Source organism: Sebastes umbrosus, chromosome 8, assembly GCF_015220745.1.
Source record: "Sebastes umbrosus isolate fSebUmb1 chromosome 8, fSebUmb1.pri, whole genome shotgun sequence".
Classification (NCBI taxonomy): domain Eukaryota; kingdom Metazoa; phylum Chordata; class Actinopteri; order Perciformes; family Sebastidae; genus Sebastes; species Sebastes umbrosus.
Window position 1 is genome coordinate 6,275,722 of NC_051276.1, and position 22,038 is coordinate 6,297,759.

At 40.3% G+C, this 22,038-nt stretch overlaps 1 protein-coding gene across 1 annotated transcript in view; it reads right to left on the reverse strand.

Annotated features, from left to right (window-relative positions):
• The window catches only part of LOC119492627 (homeobox protein orthopedia-like), a 68,658-nt gene that overhangs the window by 7,414 nt on the left and 39,206 nt on the right, over positions 1–22,038 (reverse strand). The gene's annotated exons all lie outside the window — the stretch shown is intronic.

Here is a 22,038-nt window from a genome sequence, read left to right on the forward strand (position 1 = left end):
TTTGGCAGATGTCAGGGTGAAGCCGCTGAATGGACCACCAGCCTGGGACTAAACAGGGTGCTTTGCAGCCGCACAAAGGAGGCGTCCGAGCGAGTACACCTCTCTCTCTTTCTCTCTCTCTCTCTCTCTCTCTCTCTCTCTCTCTCTCTCTCTCTCCATCTCTCTCTCTCCTCCTGCAACACATACAGGCAGCTCATCTTTTATGCTCCTCAACCGCAATCTGCCGGGACGTGGGGAAGTATAGCCTGATGTGGCACAGCGTGAAAACCTGTGGAAATGGACTGGTGGTGCATGGTCCACTGAGATGAGGAAAGCTGTGAGTAGCTCCCGAAGGTTCAGGAGAAGCAATCAGCAGCAGCAACAGCAGCAGCAGCAGCAGCAGCAGAGGCTCGATCCGTTTGATTCAGACGTGTAGAGACCAGGAGAGAGGAGAGGAGGAGGAGAGAGGAGAGGAGAGAGGAGAGGAGAGGGTCTGTGTTGGGAGTTTGTAAGGCCAACCCTGCGTTTGTGAAGGGCTTGAGCCAGGAGAGACGGTCTGTATGCTCTGGAAGCTGTTTGATTTCCAATTAGAGTGAACATGAAGACAACTGATGGAATACGAAAAATAAATAAATAAAAACTTCATTGTTGAAATTAACTCATTAAGGTCAGAGATCATTTTTTTTTTACATTATTATTTTATTTTATTTTTTTGCTAAAATACTAGCTCTTGTGCATTAATACAAATATTAATTTATGATACAGTTATTTAAATTACGAATTAAGTGAGTGTAATAATACATTGCATTAATTTAATTATAATTAATTCATTATCTTAGGTTATTTTTTTTAAATATTATTTTTGTTGTTGTTATTAGTAGTAGTATTAAAAATCGTGTTGGGTATAGTAATTCTTCTTTATTTCCTGTTTTATTTCTATAGAAAAATATAGACCAGATAAATAATTATCATACAAATTTTTATTTTATTTAAAAAAAAATATTGGATTATTATTCTTGAAAATATGCATAGCTTTAAAGAACAATGCAAAAAAAATCTAAATCATTAATATGGACGTCCTATTTACATAACATAAGGCACGTGTAGTTATTGTTGACTATATCTGAACGATAAATATTGATATTGTGGTTGTGTTGCAGTGAAAGCAGCCCGGATGAGCAGACATCCCCTCAGCTGTCCGATCCTCAGCCTGTAACTTATTGCTGTAATAAGAGGAACCCACTTGAAATGGGTCTATGTCTCACTCAGCCTCCCTAACTGGACCGCATCAATCTTCCCCAGTAAAATACTCACTCACATACAATCCTCCCGCGGGTTAATGCGGCGCATCTGAGTGCGGAACGGCTGTTTACACGCGAGGAGACACTTTTAATGGAAGCGCACCAAAAACAAATGCAATTTTGTAGAGCAATTTCAAAGATCAAGAATTCCGTGTCCACCCTCTCCGCGCTTTTTTTTAGCAATCAAACTGCGTTAAATCCATTGCTCATATGTGTGGGCCCTTTTTTTGCAGAACAGGTTAAAAATAATACAAGTAACAGAAGGCAGATGCTGCAGGGATGAGATCCTTTACAACCACAACCAACAGTGGAACATGGACCAACTGCTGGTTTCTCATGCTCAGGCCTATTGCATCTGTATTACGCATCTGCATTCACTCAGTTATAGAAATCTTAAAGGAAAAATCGATTTACAATCTGCAGAAACGGCTCTATAACAAATCTCACACTAGTAGTTTTGTACAGGTGATTTCATGACAGCCAGAGGAATAAGGAGACCGATAAGTGCGTTGCATCCGAGCCTGAGAAAGATGCAGAGATGCAGAGAGAGCCACAGACACAAACCCATTAGAGGCTCCTCTTCTCCGGCCACCCAGCCTGCAGGCTGCACCACCCGGCGCATCTCATGCCCCAATTAGGCCCCCTGCCCTCCGCCTGCTCTCCGCCTGCTCTCCGTTACTGCGTGATCTGCTGGACAGAACGGTAATCACGCCTTCAAATAAAATAATCAGCAAAAGAAGAGCCATTTCCTTAATGAGGAAGAGGAGGCGTGTGGCACGCAGAGCGCGCGGTGTGGTGGTGTGGTGGCGGCGTGAGTGCGTGCGCGCGTGTGCTTGGTGGTGGTGGTTATTAAAATAGCAATGAAAGTCACAATAGGTGTCATTAACGCAGTGGTGTTCAGAGTCTCTGCAGCAGCAGCAGCTTTAAAAATGTCTCATTACTCTTCAGGTGTTCTATGTTTAGGATCATTTTGTAATGAAGAGAAACAGCCGGAGTGAACAACAATATAAAGTTGAAGGCATGTGTGCTTCATCTGCATTAAGTTCAGCACCTCATGCCAGTCAATATTAATCATAAAGGTGGAATGTTTCGACATGTTTACTGGTTCAACTTCTCCAACGAAATGTGCATTAATGATTACACAGCATCACTTGCCCATGTATGTTATATAGGGTGGACTTCTGTAGCTCTCAGACATCTACTGTGGATTTTAGAGGAAAAATCAGGAGGTTTGTTTTCCTCCATGCTCCCAAAAGACCCCATAGTAAATTTATCACCACTTTACATAGCCTCATATATCAGAAATACACACATCTCCACTTAAACTCTCAATATAACCACAACAATCCTGGTTTCCTTTCCAGGTGAATGCAAAAGGGGATAAAACTGTACCATGTGTGTGCTGTTGTGATGATTTAATGACTAGTAATAGCTCGTTCTCCACAAAGAGACCATAAATATTGACTATTCAGCTATAATTCTCTTAGACGATTAAGAGAATTTAACGTTTGATTAGTCACCTAATTGACTAAAAGGTGGCGGCCCTGAACGTCACACACAGTCACTGGAAGTCCCAACAACAAAAGGACTAGCGGGGCTGCTGATGCTGGTGGTTAATATGCATGTATATATATACCCAAATCATAGAGCATAATAAGTTATATCACTGAAGCTGGACCTGCAAAAAAAAATTAGTAATTTCCCAAATGTAGTTTAATTTATAGGATATCTATAGACCTTTTCATTGCCATTCTGTTGCTAGGGAGACAGCTTTGGTCAAAGGTATTAAGCATTAACAAGCATTGCAACAGGAAATACATTGGGCCCATTTATAATGTTTATGTTGTCAAGTTTAAAAAGGTCTATGGTGACACATTTCTACACCTTTGAAACTGAATTAAATCCTTAAAATGTGTGGTGATCAATTTGAAATCAAAGTTGTTTTTCTTTCTGTCTGAAAACTGGACATTTTGGAAATTCAGGGTTTAAGGCCGACAGCAAAACAAATCTCCTCTGAAATGTGTTTTGACAGCTTATTGGCTGAGAGCATCTACTGAGGTTTGCAATACAATTCTGATAAAAGCTTGACTCCACTTGGTCATGAGCGCTGTATGTTTTCATTATACTGGCAGCAGTGAATGAATGTGCTTTTTTTTACCTGTGTTAATTTAATTTCCCTGCATAAATACCTATCTCAACTTAATCCCATTTAAAACAGAAGCTAGATATTTAATAATCTATTGTATTCACAGTCTGACCTCAGTCAGCTGTCCAACAGATCTAATTCCTTCTCCTCCCCGACACCTTGACTTTCCCTCCAGTTCTGCTCCAGCTATTAGAATATGTTCTTTCTTAAGTCCGGTCATTAGTTAGGTCCATTACTGTGGCTCCATCATTAGGAAGCTGTAATGCATCATTGAAGGTAATGAGTGCCTTACATTACAGGTGCCAGCGAGCCTCAGACACACTGAAACGAGACTCTTTTCTACACTGCAGCCTGAAAACATCTCCAGCTTTACTCATTTTAAACACAAAAGTGAGGTATAACGAGGGCTAACCAATGATCAATGACACAATGATGTAATATTTAATGCATTATGAAAGAACCAGAGAGAGAGAGAGAGAGATGCTTTGTGGTAACGTAGAGGATTAAGTAAAACATCATTGATGATTTAATAGATGGTGAGAATAAGTTGTGATTACTCGAGTAGCAAACAGACATACACATTACATATTCTCACACACACACAAACACACACACATAGCCTATACCTCCTGCACACACTTGTGCTCCTAAAACACCAGATAAAAGGGGAGGACTTGGGTCAGTAGTGTCTCTGAGTAGCTTGAAATTAGAAACATGTGCTGGTAATTATCAAACTGCAGCAAAGCCACGTCATGCAATTTAATGCCTCGGCAAATTAAAGAATAAATGGGATCAGTCTCTTTGACCTTGCTCACTCCGACTTGCCGAACTTGATCTACCTGATACTTCAAGTGTGTGTGTGTGACTCACTCACTCTGAGACGTATAGAGGCGCGCGCACACACACACACACACACAAACACACACACACAGGCCAATGCATATGCTGTAGAGAGAAAGAAAGATACATGTGCACATAAACACATATCCTAAAAGTGAGCTATTGTGTGATGATGGGAACAATGTGAGAGCAATGCAGTAAAACTTATATATAATATAATATAATATAAAATAAATGGAGAAAGCACACACACACACACACACTTGTTGTATTTCTCTGTTGTCTCCTCGCAGCTTCCTCGTGTTTTCTACTCACCCAGCCAGTTCAGCTCGTCTCTCACATTCTCCCATCCATCCATTCTCTTTATCCTCCTCTCCTCTCCTCCCTCTCTTCTCTCTCTCTCTCTCTCCTCCCTCCTCTCCATCCACTCCGCCACATTTCTGCTGCTTCTCTGCTAAACACCGCGCAGCTTACCCCTCCCAAGATTAATTGATCATCAATTTAGCTCTAATTTGGACCAAGTCAGCTGGTAAATGGGGCAGTTTTCCCTGATTGTTAGTGAAATGTGTGCAAGTACATTGATAAATTTTGATTATTTATCAATTACAACCAAATGAACTAAATCTATTGAATAAATTCCAGCCTGATTGCCATAATAGAGTTTGAAAATATGGCTATTGATAATGATTCCGGCTAATAGTCTTTTCCGGCCGTGGTTGCCGGCTTGTCGGAATGACAACACAAAACTCATTTTTCACAGAATCAGCTGAGTGAGCGCGAGGCCGATCTTTCATTAATCAGTCACATTACGGAGCTGATCCGCCGTAATACGAGACGCTTTCCTCACAAAGACTCAAACACTTTGTCATATTTTATGTCAATTACCAGTCATTTGGTTGTGTTCCATCAAGACATCATGTAATAGTTAACATATGCTAAGGTAAAGCTCCCCTGTCCCGCCCACTGGAGGATGCCTCTCTGTGTATGGAGGATAGATAGATAGATAGATAGATAGATAGATAGATAGATAGATAGATAGACAGACAGACAGGGAGGCTGATCTGATGATGAAACGTCCCTGCTCTTAATTTCTTATTTTCCTGAGCTGAGGCGCTTATGGGAAGGGTGGAGCTCGGGCTTTTTTAAATGGACCTGCCACCGTGTTTTCCCAAAGTTAATGGAAAAGCAGCTTGCTGGAAAATAGGAGAAGGGGAAAAAATTGGAATTAGGTTCAGAGGCTTTCACACACAATAACAAGGGATAACTAGGAGCCAAGGGCCCATTTCAGCACATACATACAAATTAAGGCTGTCATATTCTCACAGCCTCACGCCATTAACTAATACTTTTTTTTATTTAAAGGTGTGTGACACGTTTGCTCGGTCTGAAATCATATTAAAAAAAAAACTAAAATGACAAAATGCCATTAGATATAAACCATGTAGAAATGGCAGCATGAAATATTGCTCAGTGATTTGATCTTAAAAACCTCTCCAGCCCGACTGCTGTGGGAGAAAAAAAGGGGGAAGGATATCAGCCTTCCTTTTTAATCAATGATATGAGCCCCTCTGCACCAATCATGGCTGCTGGAAGCAACTTAATGATCAGCATTTAGACTGGGCAGGTAAACCAGCGCGCTATAGAGCCAACACAGGGGCCAACTGCAGGTGAATTAACCCAGTCCACATCTAATATGCTGGTGTCAGCTCTGGTTAGTTCATGGCTAACTGGGGCCTGTATTGGCAGTGGCATAGCATCCAACGTTGTCTCCCTCATATGCCAGCAGGCAGCTATCTATAATCGATGGCCACTTTTAATTGGACAGGCTGTCTGTTAGTGGACACCGAAGGTTACAGGAGGGGGGGCATCACTGTATTTACCACGTGATGGTTATTGTGGATAAATAAGTCGGGGACGTCGGTGGTAAAGAGCCAATCAAGGCTTTCTGCTGTTGCATGACAGTCAATTATATTTGAGAATTTCACACAGTGGCCCCTCAACAATGTATTCCAGTCATAAACGATGTGATAGGCATTGGAGATTAAATTCATCAATATTTTCTTTTAAATGATCCAAACTAGGCTGAATTATTTGTCTGGTGTTGAGCCACCGTGATTGATCAATTATTGCAAAGGCAATGCCATCATATTAACTCCACAAAGACAATTCACAACAGTTAACTATCTTACTCACAAATTGTTTCCAGTGCTACAAAAATAAAGAAACCGCCATTAACACAAATGTAATTTAAGCCTAATTGAACTGAGTGGGGGCCTATTATATCTAACTCATTTTCAGTCCTCTAAAAAAATATATAGGTATATTAGATATGGAATCAATACATTTGGACAGAAATATCTCCACTAATGTAGTCAATAAATGAAATCAGACGCTATTAGCCTCATTTCTACACCGAGGCAAGGAGGTCAGAGAAGAGGAGGAATGTGAATTAATTCTCTCTAAGCCGGAACGACCTACTGATGCTGGGTTGAAAGGCTTTTCATTCCGTATCCACACATACTATTCATTATTTCCAAAATGAACTCCGCAGAGGTAGGCTACACTGCCCTGACTAATAGGCCTAAGTGACTTTTCCTTTATTTCGCCTCTTGATTTGAACCTCTGGAGGTGCGCGAGCCCGCGGCCACGGTTTAAAGATATCAGCCAGATGTGCGGCTGCATACGTTTAAAACGGACCTACATCACTTGGAGTATATAGCTGAGGCTCCATCAGCCTTAACTGTCCTTTCTCATTTCTCCCTCACGGTTGATGATCACTACACCCCCCCACCAACCCCTCTATACCCTGCTCTATTTTCCTTTCTATTTTATTATTACCAGGCTAGTATTTCTCAAAGCGCAGTGAGAGAGCTCTAGAAGCAGGAGGAGACGGAGAGGCCGCCGGTGGACATGCTGCTTTTGGCGCAGCCTCTAATTGATATTGAGCGAGCTGTTGGTGAGGAGCGCGCAGGGCCACTGCTGGCTAATCTATGCTTTAATCAGCGGCTGTAATGAGAGTGGCGGCACGCTCCGAGAGAAAAGAGACTTACAAGCAACGTCTGTCAGGGTCCGCGGGAAAATATTGGCTCTAATTGTCGTGATTAAAGAAAACTAGAAGACTTCGAGGCTTAGACGAAGAAGAAGGGAGTGTGCTTTCCTTTCAGCACCACCTGAGCTGAGCCCGCAGCAAAGGAGCTGTCCAAGGTGCTGAAGCTGCAGGTCACTGAAACCCCCTATAATAACCCTATAATAACCCTGTAACCGACACTGTGCGGACCCCTATGAAAATGTCTTTGCATCTCTTCCATTTCTGAATTCTCGTAATTATTGTGCACTTCATCTTACGGGAAACCTGATCGCAATTCTGTCGAGGTGAGCTAATCAGTGAACGAGGCTGCTATTGTAACGGAACAATCCGTACCGAAGGGAGAGGGAGGAGGAAGGCTCAGGCCTCAGACTGAATAGCAAGCGGGACATTAGTAGAGGTGTGTGTGGGAACACTGTCTAGCAATTAACAGGGCATTAGAGAGGACGCGCGCACACCCACTCACATGCATACACAAACGGTGCCATGCACACACGCACACACGCACACACGCACATACACAGAGGCCTATCACATGACACAGCCTCATATATAGACACACACTTAGGTGTTGCATGCACACAATGTTTGCAAGTGTTTAGAAACCGCTGCACAATATAATGTCATTTACACCAGCCGTGTAATAAATCCAGCATCTGTGAAACTTTAGTATTAATTGTTGTCACTATTGACACTAGAGGGCTGCGTATTGGCAAGAATCTGGCGATATGATATACAATTCAATATATTCTCATACTGTAAGCAATGCGATACATTGTGATTTTTTAAAAATATAATTTTGAATAAACTGTCATATAAAGAACACACCACCATACACATCACTACTTTGAGAAGGCATATTTGCAAATTAAAGGCCCCATAACTTGCTCATTTACAGGTTAATACTATTTTGGGTTTCTACTAGAACATGTTTACATGCTGTAATGTTCAAAAAAAACTTTATTTTCCTCATACTATCTGCTGAATATACCTGCATTTACCCTCTGTCTGAAACGCTCCGTTTTAGCACATTTCAACGGAATTGCAACATAATTGCATTGCTTGGCAACAGTTTGGGTCCATGTTTACTTCCCGTCAGCTGATGTTATTTACATACACTGCAACAAGAAATAAACTGGGACACATTTAGAAAGTTTATGTTTAAAACCGTGTGATGATCTATATATTGTATATTTGTGACATCACAAATGGACAAAAATCCTAACAGCTTGTTTCAAACGCGCAATTTCTGAATACAACGTGCTTTATAATATAAAAGACATGAAAATCACACTTTTTACAATATGGGACCTTTAAATAAAGTATTGACTGAGTTAATCTATGCATGTAAACTATTCATTAAAAATCGATATTTTGAAAATCGAAACAGTATCACAAAACATAATATCGCGATATTTGATTTGATATTTTACACCCTCAGTTGACACTGTGTCAGAGGTGTTGATCCAGTGTTGAGAATAAGAATAGTAGTTTCAACAATAGCTAAACATTTTGAGTGAGTTGGTCTTCATTGCAGGTTCTCATTGCATGCCATCGCACAGGTGTTTGTATGACTGACAGACAGAAAGAAAGAAGGGAGAGAGAGAGATAGAAGAAGAAAAACAGGGCAGCCGAGCGCCATTTTACACCCAGAGCCTCAGCAAAGCTGTCTGACAGTCTGCCTGCGGCTGAGATTAGCCTCATCTATCCGGTGTCAGTGACGGTCGTGTCCAGAAAATCACAGCATAAACGGGTCTGACTGAGGGGTGAGAGAGAGAGAGAGAGAGAGAGAGAGAGAGAGGTCAGCGGATTACTCATACAAACAGACTGAAATAGACTGCGGTGCTGTGGGAATGTGCGTGGAGGGGTGGATGGAGGGATGGAGGGATGAATTGATGGAGGGATGGAAGAGAGATGGAGGGATGAATTGGGTTTCCATGTGACAGAAACAGAGCACACCTCAGTCTTCCCGGGCCGGGTCCACTTCCTGTCCCCGGTGCTAACACTTTGTCCTTTCATCAATCACACCTGCATGAATTTATATACAGTATATACCCTACTGTATGAACCAATGCACACACTCAGACACGCACACACACACCTTCTTGTTTTCTTTTTGTGTAAACAACGCAGTTGATGTGTAAGCACACAGCCTGTATTTCAAACAGATAGGTCGTTTTTATTATCACATAACTGAAGAGGGATTTCCCCCACAACAAAATGAGATATCCAGCAGCCCACAAAAGTGACAAGTTCTCTAACAAAATGATTGATAGCACAAACTGGAGAGAAATCATGGCACTTTTTAAAGGTTAGGAGGCACCTGCAATGATTGGCTGACAAAATGATTACACCTGCACAAAGTGGCTCCTGTAAATTTAAGAGATATGACTGATGAACCCGTTGTTGTTATAAATGATACTGGGCTTTTCGTCTTATTTAACTGCAATCATTTGCAAAATGAAGCGACCACTGGGAAATTTGAAATTAGATGTTGTAAAGTGTGAAAATGTGTGAGGGGAAAAAAAAAGCTGAGGCTATAGGTTAAAACACACACTGTAAATATTATCTAACAGAAATTTCACTACAGCAGGCATTTTCATAATCAAAACAGTACTTTTATAGACAATTTTAAAGGTTGTTATTCTAATTCAAAATCCCAAACATGGAGGCTATTAGAAATAAATTACGCAGATTTTAAATAAATAATAGATAAAATAAATAACAAAATAATAAATAATAAAATAATAATAAATACATTGCATTTACCTTTATTTTTACAATAATATTTTGCGTAAATAATAATAAATACATTGCATTTACCTTTATTTTTACAATAATATTTTGCGTAAATAAATTGGAAAACAAACACTGGAGCATTTTCCTCTTTGTATCTCTCCATTTGTAAACTGTCCGGTTGGACGCAGAGATGGAGATATCAGGAGCGATCGTATTTATGAGCCTTTCTGACAAATAGGCGCAGTTCTGCTTCGCCGGCGCGCGGCCTGTTTACATAGAGCAGCTCCATTTCAGCGCCAGGGCCGTTTATGGACCGTGTATGTGCGTGTGTATTGACGTACGTGAGCGTGCACGTGTATGTGCGTCGTCCACAGATGGCCTGGTGACCTTGGGACAGGGTCACCTGCGAGGAGGTGATGCATCCCGGAGGAGAGACAGAAGATGAACCAGCGCTCCAGCAAAAACCTTCCCAACATGCGCGAAGCCGCTGAAGTTTTGAAGGTGACTGCGCGTGTTTTCCCTCCTCATGCATCTGGAGATGCGCGTGTTTTCCCCTCTGGTGCATGTGGAGATGCCGACGTCCTGTGCACGCACCCTGCCTCTAACTCCACGCGCTCTAACTGCCTATTATGGCTCTTATTGGAACGACCCGGAGTTATTTCCTTTACAAATAAAGTGCCTTTGAAAGAGATTAGAGAAATATGTATGAATTTCAGCTTAATTTGTTTGATCATTCCACATTACAAAGCAGCGCAGTGCTCAAATGTGATAACAAGTTTTCAGTTCCTTTCATTATGTAAGAGAAATTAGGCCTCGGTAGGGTTTCAGTGGGGCGCGGTGGTCCCTTGGATGAAATGTAATTTGTGGGGAGAATTTGTTGTATCTGTCACAAATATCCCCAATTAGCCGCGTAATTATTTGAGGGTTTCTGCAATTACAGCTTAAACCGGTAAAATTGAAGCCGTAGCGGTCCCTAATTGGTCTAGATTTGATATTTTGCATATTTGCATAATGAGGAAATTGGGAGGAAATTGTGTTCATCCATTTGTGAAAAATTCTATGAATTTTATGAATCTGAAAGCCATCCCCTTGCGGTCGGTGACTTTGCCTCAGCTCCCAGAGGAAGCAGGGGCGGGGGCGCGCACCGGGCACGGACACGTCTCCACGTGCGCTCGAGACGCACTCAGGGTGAACGCGAGAGCTTTACAGTTATACTCTCTGCAGGAAATGTTGCAGAAATCCCCTGCGTTGTCAATAATAAAGTTAAAATATATATATATTAAAAAAATATATTTTGATTGATATTCAGTCCAAAAGCACAATATTACTGCAGTGAGATGAACAAGAATATACATTTGTGATGAAACCTATGTAATGGAATTGACTTTAGGCGTCTGATCAGTGATTTATTAAGCATTAGCAGGAGGGCCACGGTTATCTTTTCAGTTAACAAACAATATGGCTGTATGGTTTTATTAAGAAGTCTTTGATTTTGTCATTAGGTTTATATTAGATAATTCATCCAGATTGGTCTGTGAGACTTAATTATGCATTATCACAGTGTGCTGATTGATATTGAGAAAGCTAAGTGTTCTATGTAATTGGTAATAAAGAAGGTAATTTTAGAAATTTGTCCAATCAGTAATGATTATGAGGCTGTGAGTAGGTAATGATGTTAACCCTAGTTGCCTCTTACACAGTCCACCTCTAGCATATCAACTATTAAATATAATAAGCTCTACAAAAAGAGGAAATACCCTGTTCACACGCATTAACACTATTAGAAATATTAGTTTCTAAAGTTAATGAGAATTTAAAAAATGAGTTCAAGACCTCAGGTACGGTTATACACTTCAGCTCTGAGGTGTTTCTTAGCTACAGTATTACATGAAGGCTCCAGCTGGTGATAGTGGAGTGTGTGTCCTCCTCATGTGAGGGCTTCAGCCCGCTGAGAGCCGTAGATCAGACAGCAGTAAAAGAGAGACGCTAAGAGCACTGATGAATGTCTCAGAGATAGATGTGTTAAGTGACCTTGGTACATTACACTCTCCTTCAAAGCCACAGCAATGAAGATTAGTATAGTCTTATCTCACCACGCCAAGTCTGCTTGTGTGTGTCTATAGGCTGTTTCTTTGCCACTTTTCCAAGAATGGCTTGCTTTGTTTTTACAGGAATGATAACACTTGAATATAAATGTGTCAACTTATATATTTTTTTTTCCTTTTTGTGTGCATGTACTGTATAAAAATGTGTATAAATTGTATACTTATAATTGAAATATTTTGAGAATGGAAGTGAGTGCTTAACTGAGCCAACATTCAACTTTTTAATGTAACCAACAATGATTTTTATCATTAATTAATCTGCTGATTATCTTTTTAATTAACCAATTAATTGATTGGTCTACAAAATGTAAAAAAATAGTAAAGAATTTTTTTTTTCTCATCACAATATCTGTCTGACCAACAGTTTAAAACCCAAATACATTCAATCTATAGTGATATATAACCAAAAAAAGCAGCAAATCTCAAATTTAAGAAGTTAGAAAAAAATAGAATATTTGGCAATTTGATTTCATAAATGACTGAAACGATGATTAATTTTCTGCCCAATCGACTAATTGTCGCAGCTCTATTGTTAAATTATTTCTTCTTAATAGCAGCATAATGTGGAAAAATCTTTCAAAACAAAGTTGTAGCTTGTGAATAGGTCACGTTTAAGCTACCGGTATACAGTATAAGGTTTTTACCAAACAGCAGTTATTTGAACATTTGGCTCCTGGAAAGAAAAATTTGGATTGAGTCCGTCATCAGAGACCCTGAATTACTGCGACCGTGGTTTTATTAAGAGGCAAGAAAGCAAGCCAAAAACAAACACAATCACGTTGATTTAAGGGAGGGACATCACACAAAATATCCTTCTTTAATATTCGCAGGCAGCTCATAAAATAGGCTGCATAATAATTTCACCATTTCATGGGATATTAGACCATAATGACCACAGTCCACCCCTCTACACCCCACAGCCCTACAGGCTACACACACATACAGATATACACCTCAACCCCTGGGCAGACCAGTGTCGCCGCTAATTTATAGGTGAAAATGAAAGGCGAGCTTAATGTAATGGCTCCTTACAGCCGTGAGATATTATTCGCACCATCACTCCATCGGCTCAGAAAGAGGAAGATTTGGAAACAAGAAGGAATGTGGAGTAAAGGAGAGAGCAGGTCAAAAGAGAGAGAGAGAAGGAGGGAGAGAGAGAGAGAGAGAGGGAGATGGAGGCTAAACACCTCAACACAGGGATTGGAGGGCTCACAGCACACATTCGTTTTCTTTTTTTCCAGGAAAAAACAACAGCAGCCATGAATGTGTTCCCAATGAATCTACAACTACAAGCCTGAACAAATAGAAATCACACACACACACACAAACACAGCGGCAACAACAACAGCAGCAGCTGAAACTGGCGTATTCTACTCTTTGAGTTAATGGGAATAAAATACCTCAGTGGATGAGTGCAGATGTGTTTGATACAAATAGTCATTTTCCTATTTGCTGCCTCATTGGGCATGATGAATGATGGAAGTCATGGAGGCGGTGTGATAAATGGCAGCACCTTGGCTCTACTGCATGGCCTATTGATTCTCCTTCTTTATTACCCCTCCAACCCAGCTGGCTGCTCTGCCCCCCCCTTACACACACACACACACACACACACACACACACACACACACGCACACACGCACAGTGCTCGCCGAGTACAAATACACACGTGCGTGCAGCCATGTGCCCGGTGAATACACACACACACACACACACACACACACACACACACACACAAAGCATGCAACACATGCACATTTGGAGATACACGGAGCAGGGGACGGTGATGAGAGGGAGCAAGAAAAAGAGGCAAAGAAAAAGTAATAAGAGGTTGGAGGAAGGGTGAAGAGAGCATAGCAGAACTGTGTTTTCATATGTGTGGTTTAACAAAGCCATGAGATGGAAATCTACATCCAGAGGATGAAACACAACCCCCCCCCTAAAAAAAATATCTAAGAGGAAATCAAAACATACAGATGACTCAATTAAAATGGTTTTGTAAAGGCGATTTAATCTTCCCGAACATGTTTGGTTCATTTATAAAGCCCAATCTGTCAAAGACTGAATAGTTTGATGAGGGATTGGCCTGTGTGTACAACGCCATCAGTCACACAGACAAAGCGGGCAGGATAAATCAGTGATATGACCATCTACTGAGCTCTTCATCACGAGGTAATGAGGGTAATATCCTCCTCTGCACAGTAACATCACAGCAATAGACAAACAGACGAGCCCTGACTACCTTAACTGTCTCTGCTGTGTATATTCACGCACTCACATAACCGTCAACAAGGTGGAGTGATGTTTGAGTAGCTGTGACATTCTGGTGTGACAACATGTGCAGAGGTGAGCCAAGGGGACTACTTCCTGTTGGACAGCAGGAAGTGACACGGGTCAGAGGGGATGAGGTTATAGACGTAACTGAGGAGAGACGAGGCCTGTCAGAGACGAATCAAGGTAATGTCTTTATCATCACCGTCATGAAAAAAGAAAGAACACCAGTCCTTTTCCTGGCTTTCTCTCTCCAAAAGGAGTATACGAAGAAACAGAGAGATCAAACCGCGCTGACCTCTCAGACTTCAATTTACCTGCTGCATCTCCTTGACCTTGAACCAGAGAGATAATAATTCAGGGTCTCGGGCAGGTGATAAATGGTTTGTGTGCATGTGTGCACGTGCATGTGTTTCCGAGTGTGTCTATATCTAATTCACAAAACAAATGGAGAGGCAGTGAGCTAGACAAACAGAGGCAAAGCACACACACATGATTAAAGCACACACCTGCTACTTGAGTCGGTGTTGTGTAATGTACTCGAATGTAACACAAATTGCTGTTTTGCAATTAAGATCAACTTTGTTCCATTAGGCTGCAGAATAATTGAATCTTTTTTTTGGTCTTTTGCATTATGTTGCTTTCGACTTTTCCATTATTGGGATCTAACTGTCATCAGTGCCGCTGTGGTTAAATGTGGTGGTTTTACTACACTGAATGTTCTTTTGGTACCACTTTCTTATAAGGCACCTTTAGTAACTAATGGCTTTACCAATGGTTAAATAATAATTTACTAATGTTTTATAGATCAGTCACAAGCCATTAATGACAACAAGTTTTGAGTTGCCAGGTTGTGAAAAATCCCTTTGGCTGATTTTTATCTTTTCTTTTTGTTAAAAATTTAGTTTTTCTAATAAACAATTAAGTCTGTAATTAAAAATTTAAATATTTTCATAAATCAAGAGTATTGAGACCCTACTCAATAAGCAAATGTAGCAATGCTGGAATATAAAAAGACTCCATGCAACTAACACTTCAGTAATATTAGTATTAAAAGCAAAATGTGTTTAAAGTATCAAAAGTAATAGTACTCATAATGTATTTAAAAAAATTGTGCTATAGTATTATATATTATATTATTGGCTTATTCTTACTGATGTACTATGTGTGAGCAGCATTTTACTGTTTATTGTTGGTGGTGGTGGTGATGGTATTGGGGGCTAATTTGAACTATTTGATATACTGTTGTGTAGCTTAATATATAACATTACATAATACTGTATCTTATAAGCTCCCCATGTTTGTATGTAAAATCTAAGTCTGTAAAGTAACTTTAAAGTTGTCAAATAATTATAGTGGAGTAAAAACAATATATTACTTACTTGATAGTGGTATTAGTATATGGTATATAGTGGTAAGTATTATGAAATGGAGATACTCAAGTAAACAACAAGTTGTACTTAATTCAAGCATGTGTACTTAGTTGTATCACACAACTGATATATTAACTTAAAGGTGCAGTGTGTAGGATCTGGCGGCATCTAGTGGCGAGGTTGCAGTTTGCAACCAACTGAAACTGCTCTCGCGTGCCAAGCTGTGGTGACCCTCTCTGACTGCCTGTTACTTGGTTTGTGTAACTGCTTTGTAGGAGAACTACGTGGCCGATGCAAAAAATTAAAATGCGAAAGGCCCTATCTATTTCCATTTGTCCGTTCTGGGCTGCTGTAGCAACATGGCAGCCAGCTCTGTGAAGAGGACCTGCTCCTTATGTAGATATGAACGGCTCATTCTAAAGTAACAAAAACACAACAATTCTTAGTTTCATGTGATTATACACCAAAGAAAACATACTTATTAATATTATAATACATTTCTGCCAAAGATCCCCCTAATGTTACACACTGTTTTTTTTAATATTAATATTTTGTTTACAGATTGGCAATCCTAAAGTTGTTATTATTAAACGGCCTATGACAAATCTATGATGCATTAGTAAATATTTATTAACCATTAATGAAGCCATTAGTTATTTACAAACTGTTTATAATGGGTATCTTATTAGAAATAACCTTTTTTCAGTAAAATCCCCAGCCACACCATTTAGTATTTATAAGTAGTGTATAGACATATCATATATGGTTTATAACACACTATAATGCATTGTAAGCAGATATGAGTGTTTATTACTGTATTTGTCAACAACTGCAACTGTGGGCACCTATAAGAAGAGGCTGGCGTATAAACAGATACTGAATGTATGAATATAAAGTTAATAAGGCTGTCAAAGTTAACGCAAAATCGTTTTAACGCCACTGATTTCTTTCGGAGGTTGTAGCGGTCTCAGTTTTAAAGCTAGAGTGAAGATACCCGAAGATTGTCGTGAAGGAGGCTAAATAACGCTCCAAACTTACGCTAAATTTTGGTCTGGAAACACTGGCATGGCCATTTTCAAAGGGGTCCCTTGACCTCTGACCTCTAGATATGTGAATGAAAATGGGTTCTATGGGTACCCACGAGTCTCCCCTTTACAGACATGCCCACTTCATGATAATCAAATGCAGTTTGGGGCAAGTCATAGTCAAGTCAGCACACTGACACACTGACAGCTGTTGTTGCCTTTTGGGCTTGAGTTTGCCATGTTATGATTTGAGCATATGTTTTATGCTAAATGCAGTACCTGTGAGGGTTTCTGGACAATATTTGTCATTGTTTTGTGTTGTTAATTGATTTCCAATAATAAATATATACATACATTTGCTTAAAGCAGTATATTTGTCCACTCCCATGTTGATAAGAGTATTAAATATGTGACAAATTTCCCTTTAAGTTTCATTTTGAACAGATAAAAAGTGTGTGATTAATTTGCAATTAATCATGGACTATCATGGGATTAAATATTTTAATTGATTGACAGCCCTAATAGTTAAACACAACTGTAATAATAATGTAAAATGCGTCTTAGCGGAGAACTTACGAATGTTGACAAATATTGTCTATTAATAAACACTTAATAATGTCCTTATATTTTCTTATAACTACATTGTAGTGTGTTATAAACCATTTGTTAAAGTGATTGATTATAAATGCTAAATAAGTAATAAGTAATATATAATTTTTTTTTGGCTGTATGTATATTACACATGATGACATAGGTCAACACAGCTGGATGACGTCACTCCACCAACAGTTTCTTTTTTTTAATGCATTTTTGCTTACATGTGTGTGTGCATGTGTGTGTGTTTATGTGTGTGTGTGTGTGTGTGTGTGTGTGTGCGTTTAGGTGCCATGAGCATGTGCGTGTACATGCACAGGCATTGATGGCTTCCACCTCACGCTCCCTGCTTTAAAAGTCCATTTGGACTCCTGCCTACAATCACCTTCTCGTCGTCGCTGTGGTAACGGAGCCAGGCCTAATTAGTATGCATTATCAATTAACAAACTTAATAGCCGGCAGATTGATTAGATCCTCAGTTATAGGGGCAGAACTCAGGCGAAACATGGAATGAAAAATAATCATACGCACAGGCTTGCATGCTCACTCTCTCCTACTCTCTCTCTCACACACACACACACACACACACACACACAGCAGCAGCTCACCAACCTTCTCCTCCTCCTCACTTGTGTAATTACTGTATGCATATGGCGGTGAGTGGATTGGGAATGAGGCAGTGTGAGGTTTTAAATAAACCTTCAGCTTATAATGAGTCAGGCCGCCATGGCTAGTTTAGCTCTGATTGTGCTCCACTCTAATGAATGACAAACCTTTTCCACTGCACATGCATGCACACACACACACACACACACACACGGAAACTGTTTACTGTGTATCAATACAATAAAGACGTGTGTGCAGGGTGTGGAGAAATGTATAGGGTGCATCTTTCACTCCCACAAACATCCACACATTCATCGCCATGCACACACACACACATACACAGTGAGGATGTAATCAGGCGTTAGGTTTACCCTCCTATCAGTCTAATGGAGGTTAATGAATGATTAGGTCTAATAATTTTAGAGTGGAGCTCTAGCTTAGCCGCACGATGCATCAAACGCTCGACAGAGTGAGAGCGACAAGAAACAAAACTCACCATCAGTGTTGTGATAGTGACATGAAAGCAAAGGAGAAAAAACTCTAAAAATGCAAATAAAACATTAGCATTACATTTAGATTATCACAACATTTTTTAAAATGGCACTTTATGTCCTGATCAGCAGTTGTGTGTCCGTGGTGCTGAAATGCTTCAGTTCAAAGTTGCAAGTTAGAGAGAAAATATTCTGCTGGTTAAATAAATTAGATAAGAATATTTTACATTTTCAAACTGTTTTTTTTTGTTGTTTAAATAAACTAATATATTGATTTGAAACAGGCACAAACAGGGAATCAGACAGTAAGGGGAGAAAGTCTACAGCTTATCAAAAGAGTTGCACATTTTGTAACTTGCATTTCTTTTTCTGGGTAAAATAAAATATTAGAGATAATATTCCTTGGAATCATTTAATATTCAGTATCTCATTAAACGATGATGAATTTTAAATTTACATATCTAAAGTTATATTGAGAGAAATAAATGTGACTAATTAAAAAAAGGTGTCTGACAAAATTAATTCATTTAAAATAAAAACCTGTTCCTCCTAAATGATGCAGATTGGATCTTCATCGGGAATATAAATAGTTTTTGACAGGTCAATGAAAAACGATAGATCTGATATCAAAACACACACAGAGACAATCTCTCCACAATACAAGCCGTGGTATAACAGGCTTATGGATGTGTTGCTGACATGTGTACTCAGAAGAATGAAGATAGCGAGGCAACAGTCAATCAATCAGCAGAAGGATACTGGTTTCCCTCCTAAACCCTGGCTACTAAATGCAGGGCTATAGAACATAGGCCCCCGTATAGAACCAGTGACCTACCACATCAGTGAAAGGCCAATTCATGGGCATTAAAATGCAAACGTGCGCATATTTCATAGTGTTAAATTTTATGAAGCATTTAAAGCACCATCCCTCCAGTAGTAAATCCAAACGGTCTTATTTCCTATTCATAATATTCATACTCGCCACCTCTAAGCAGTGACATTAAAAATGTTTGCTTCTCCACCAACTTAGAGGTTGAAATTAAACTGAGTTTGGCAGTGAAGACGCATACATATTTACACATAATCACACGACACACACACACACGCACACAGTGTGACTTTAGTGCAGATGTGCGCCTGGTCTCCTCTGCTGCATTGTGGCCCAGTTTGCAGCCATCTCCCTCTGATGTATAACTCGTTGTCCAAGCCTTAATGTTGATTTATTATCCATCCATAAATTAGAAAAATATGTTTGAGAATTCCGCGGCGCAGCCAGGCTCTGCGGACCGTCTGGGGATTGGCTGACGTGTCAGAGGCGCATATTGGCTCGCCAGGCAGCCTTTTGTTTCCCTGCACCAGCAGGCATTTAATGAGTGCTGATGGCTTAAGGTAAATGTGTTAGGACAGACAGCAACAACAGCCACAAAAACAGCCTGCTACATCGGAGAGATGGAGACCCACTAAACAGTACAAACCTGCTCCTTTATTTTACAGACATGCTAAACAACAACATGGTTTTCATTATAAATCATTTGGCTCTTTTTTTTGTGAAGAGTTTCACAAGCATTTGATGACTATAAACTTCATGAGCGGTGTCTTTACGCTACCTTAAAGACTGCTTTGCTAATTTTACAAAGCTTCAGCCTTCCATTCGGCAGCTCAATAAAATGCCTCTCCAGAGCCAACTCATCATATTAGCTCCAGTTTCAGCAGTATGCAAGCCTATTTCTCTCTTATCCTGCTATTATCAAATAAGGTTGATTATTACTGGGGATGATTCTCCTGCCGGTCCTGGCTGACTTGTGTACCAACATACATACTAATTTCTAATAAAGCCTCAGACATCTCTCGGGGTAACATGCTGCAGCACAAACCAGACTGTGCCACGCTCCTATCAGAAATGTTTTTGTGCAGTCCGCATTAATCACAGAAGTAATCACGGGTCAAGGTTTAATTTAGTGACATAAAAAGCTGCCATGATGTACGCCGCCGCGGCATCATCCCCCATTTATCCAGAACAGCCTCTAGCTCCATGAGACACACTGTACAGTGCATAATCAACACAGTGAGACAGAAACATCATTGTCATCTTGTCTTGAGCTGACACTGTCACTTCATTGTCATGGCTGTTAGGTCTGCTGTGCTGATGTCCTGCTCTACTGTTTATGTTACAGATGTTGCGGTAATCAGAGCAGCAGCGTGTGAAGGACTCAGCCTGCAACCCCGACCAACATCACGCCTGCAAAAGGTCATTGTGGAAATGCCGGGTGATGGTGATGGCTGGGATGGGATGAGACGTGGTTCCACTGAGATAACACGTTTCTCTCAAATCACCATCAGTGGCTGTCTTAAAGGGATAGTTTGGGGGTTTTGAAGTGGGGTTGTATGAGGTACTTATCCATAGTAGGTGTATTATCTACAGTAGATGACGGTCGGCACGGCCCCAGTTTGGGGAAAAAGACAAAAGTGCCGACACCGGAGCAAAGCAATACACTGCTGTGGATGGGGACAGCAGAAATATGTATTTTAGCCACCTAAAAGGAAAAAAAGCGGTTTAAGTGTACACTTTATTACTTAGAATAATTTCACTGCTTTATCTTGCGGTCAGACAGCCCTTTCCTTTTCCTTTCCAATGGAGAACTGAACTGAAATTTATCTCTGCTCTCTCCAAAGCCAGCAGACTCAGATGTCTAAAACAGTATAGATACGATTCACTTTCAGTTCAGTTCACCATCGGAAAATATTCTAAATATAACGTACACTTAAAGCTGAAGTAGGCGAGATTGGAGCAACAATGAGTTCTGAGAAAGTTATTTTTATAAAACGGTCACTATATCCTGACATAAGTACATGAAACAGGTAACCTGAAAAGAATCATGTGCCACTGTGTCCTCCAGTGTCCTCCGGTGCTCATAACGGCATCTGCAAGATTTCACAGACCAGAGGAAAACAAGCAGTAAGAGCTGATCTGAGGTCTGCTGTCCAGCTGCCGTCTATGAGAGCCGGCTGTCAATCACTCGCACACTCCGATCAAACAGTCAAACTAGGCAGCGCTGATCAAATATGAATCATTATTATGTTACATTAATGCCTATTTCTCGCCTCAAATGTTTTCAGAATCATCTTGTAGTGTACGGTTTAGCTGTAAAATAACAAGGTTTGTGACGCCACCGTCATTGTGAAATCTGGTGAAGGAACGCCAAGTTCCAGTCACATGACAAGAGCACAGCCAATAGGAACGCTCTCTTAATGAAATGACCTGTGATTGGTCAAAGTCTCCCGTCACGGGCTAGATCAAAAATATACTGCCTACTGCCACTTTAAACAGATATATTTTTTTATAGGTGAGCCTTTCTTTTTGGGGGCTAGAATACGTTTTTCTGCCGTCCCAGTCCACAACACTGTATTGCTTTGCTCTGGTGCTGGTGTTCCTGTCTGTTTCTCCAAACTAGTGTGTGCCAACCGTCATCTACTGTAGGCAAT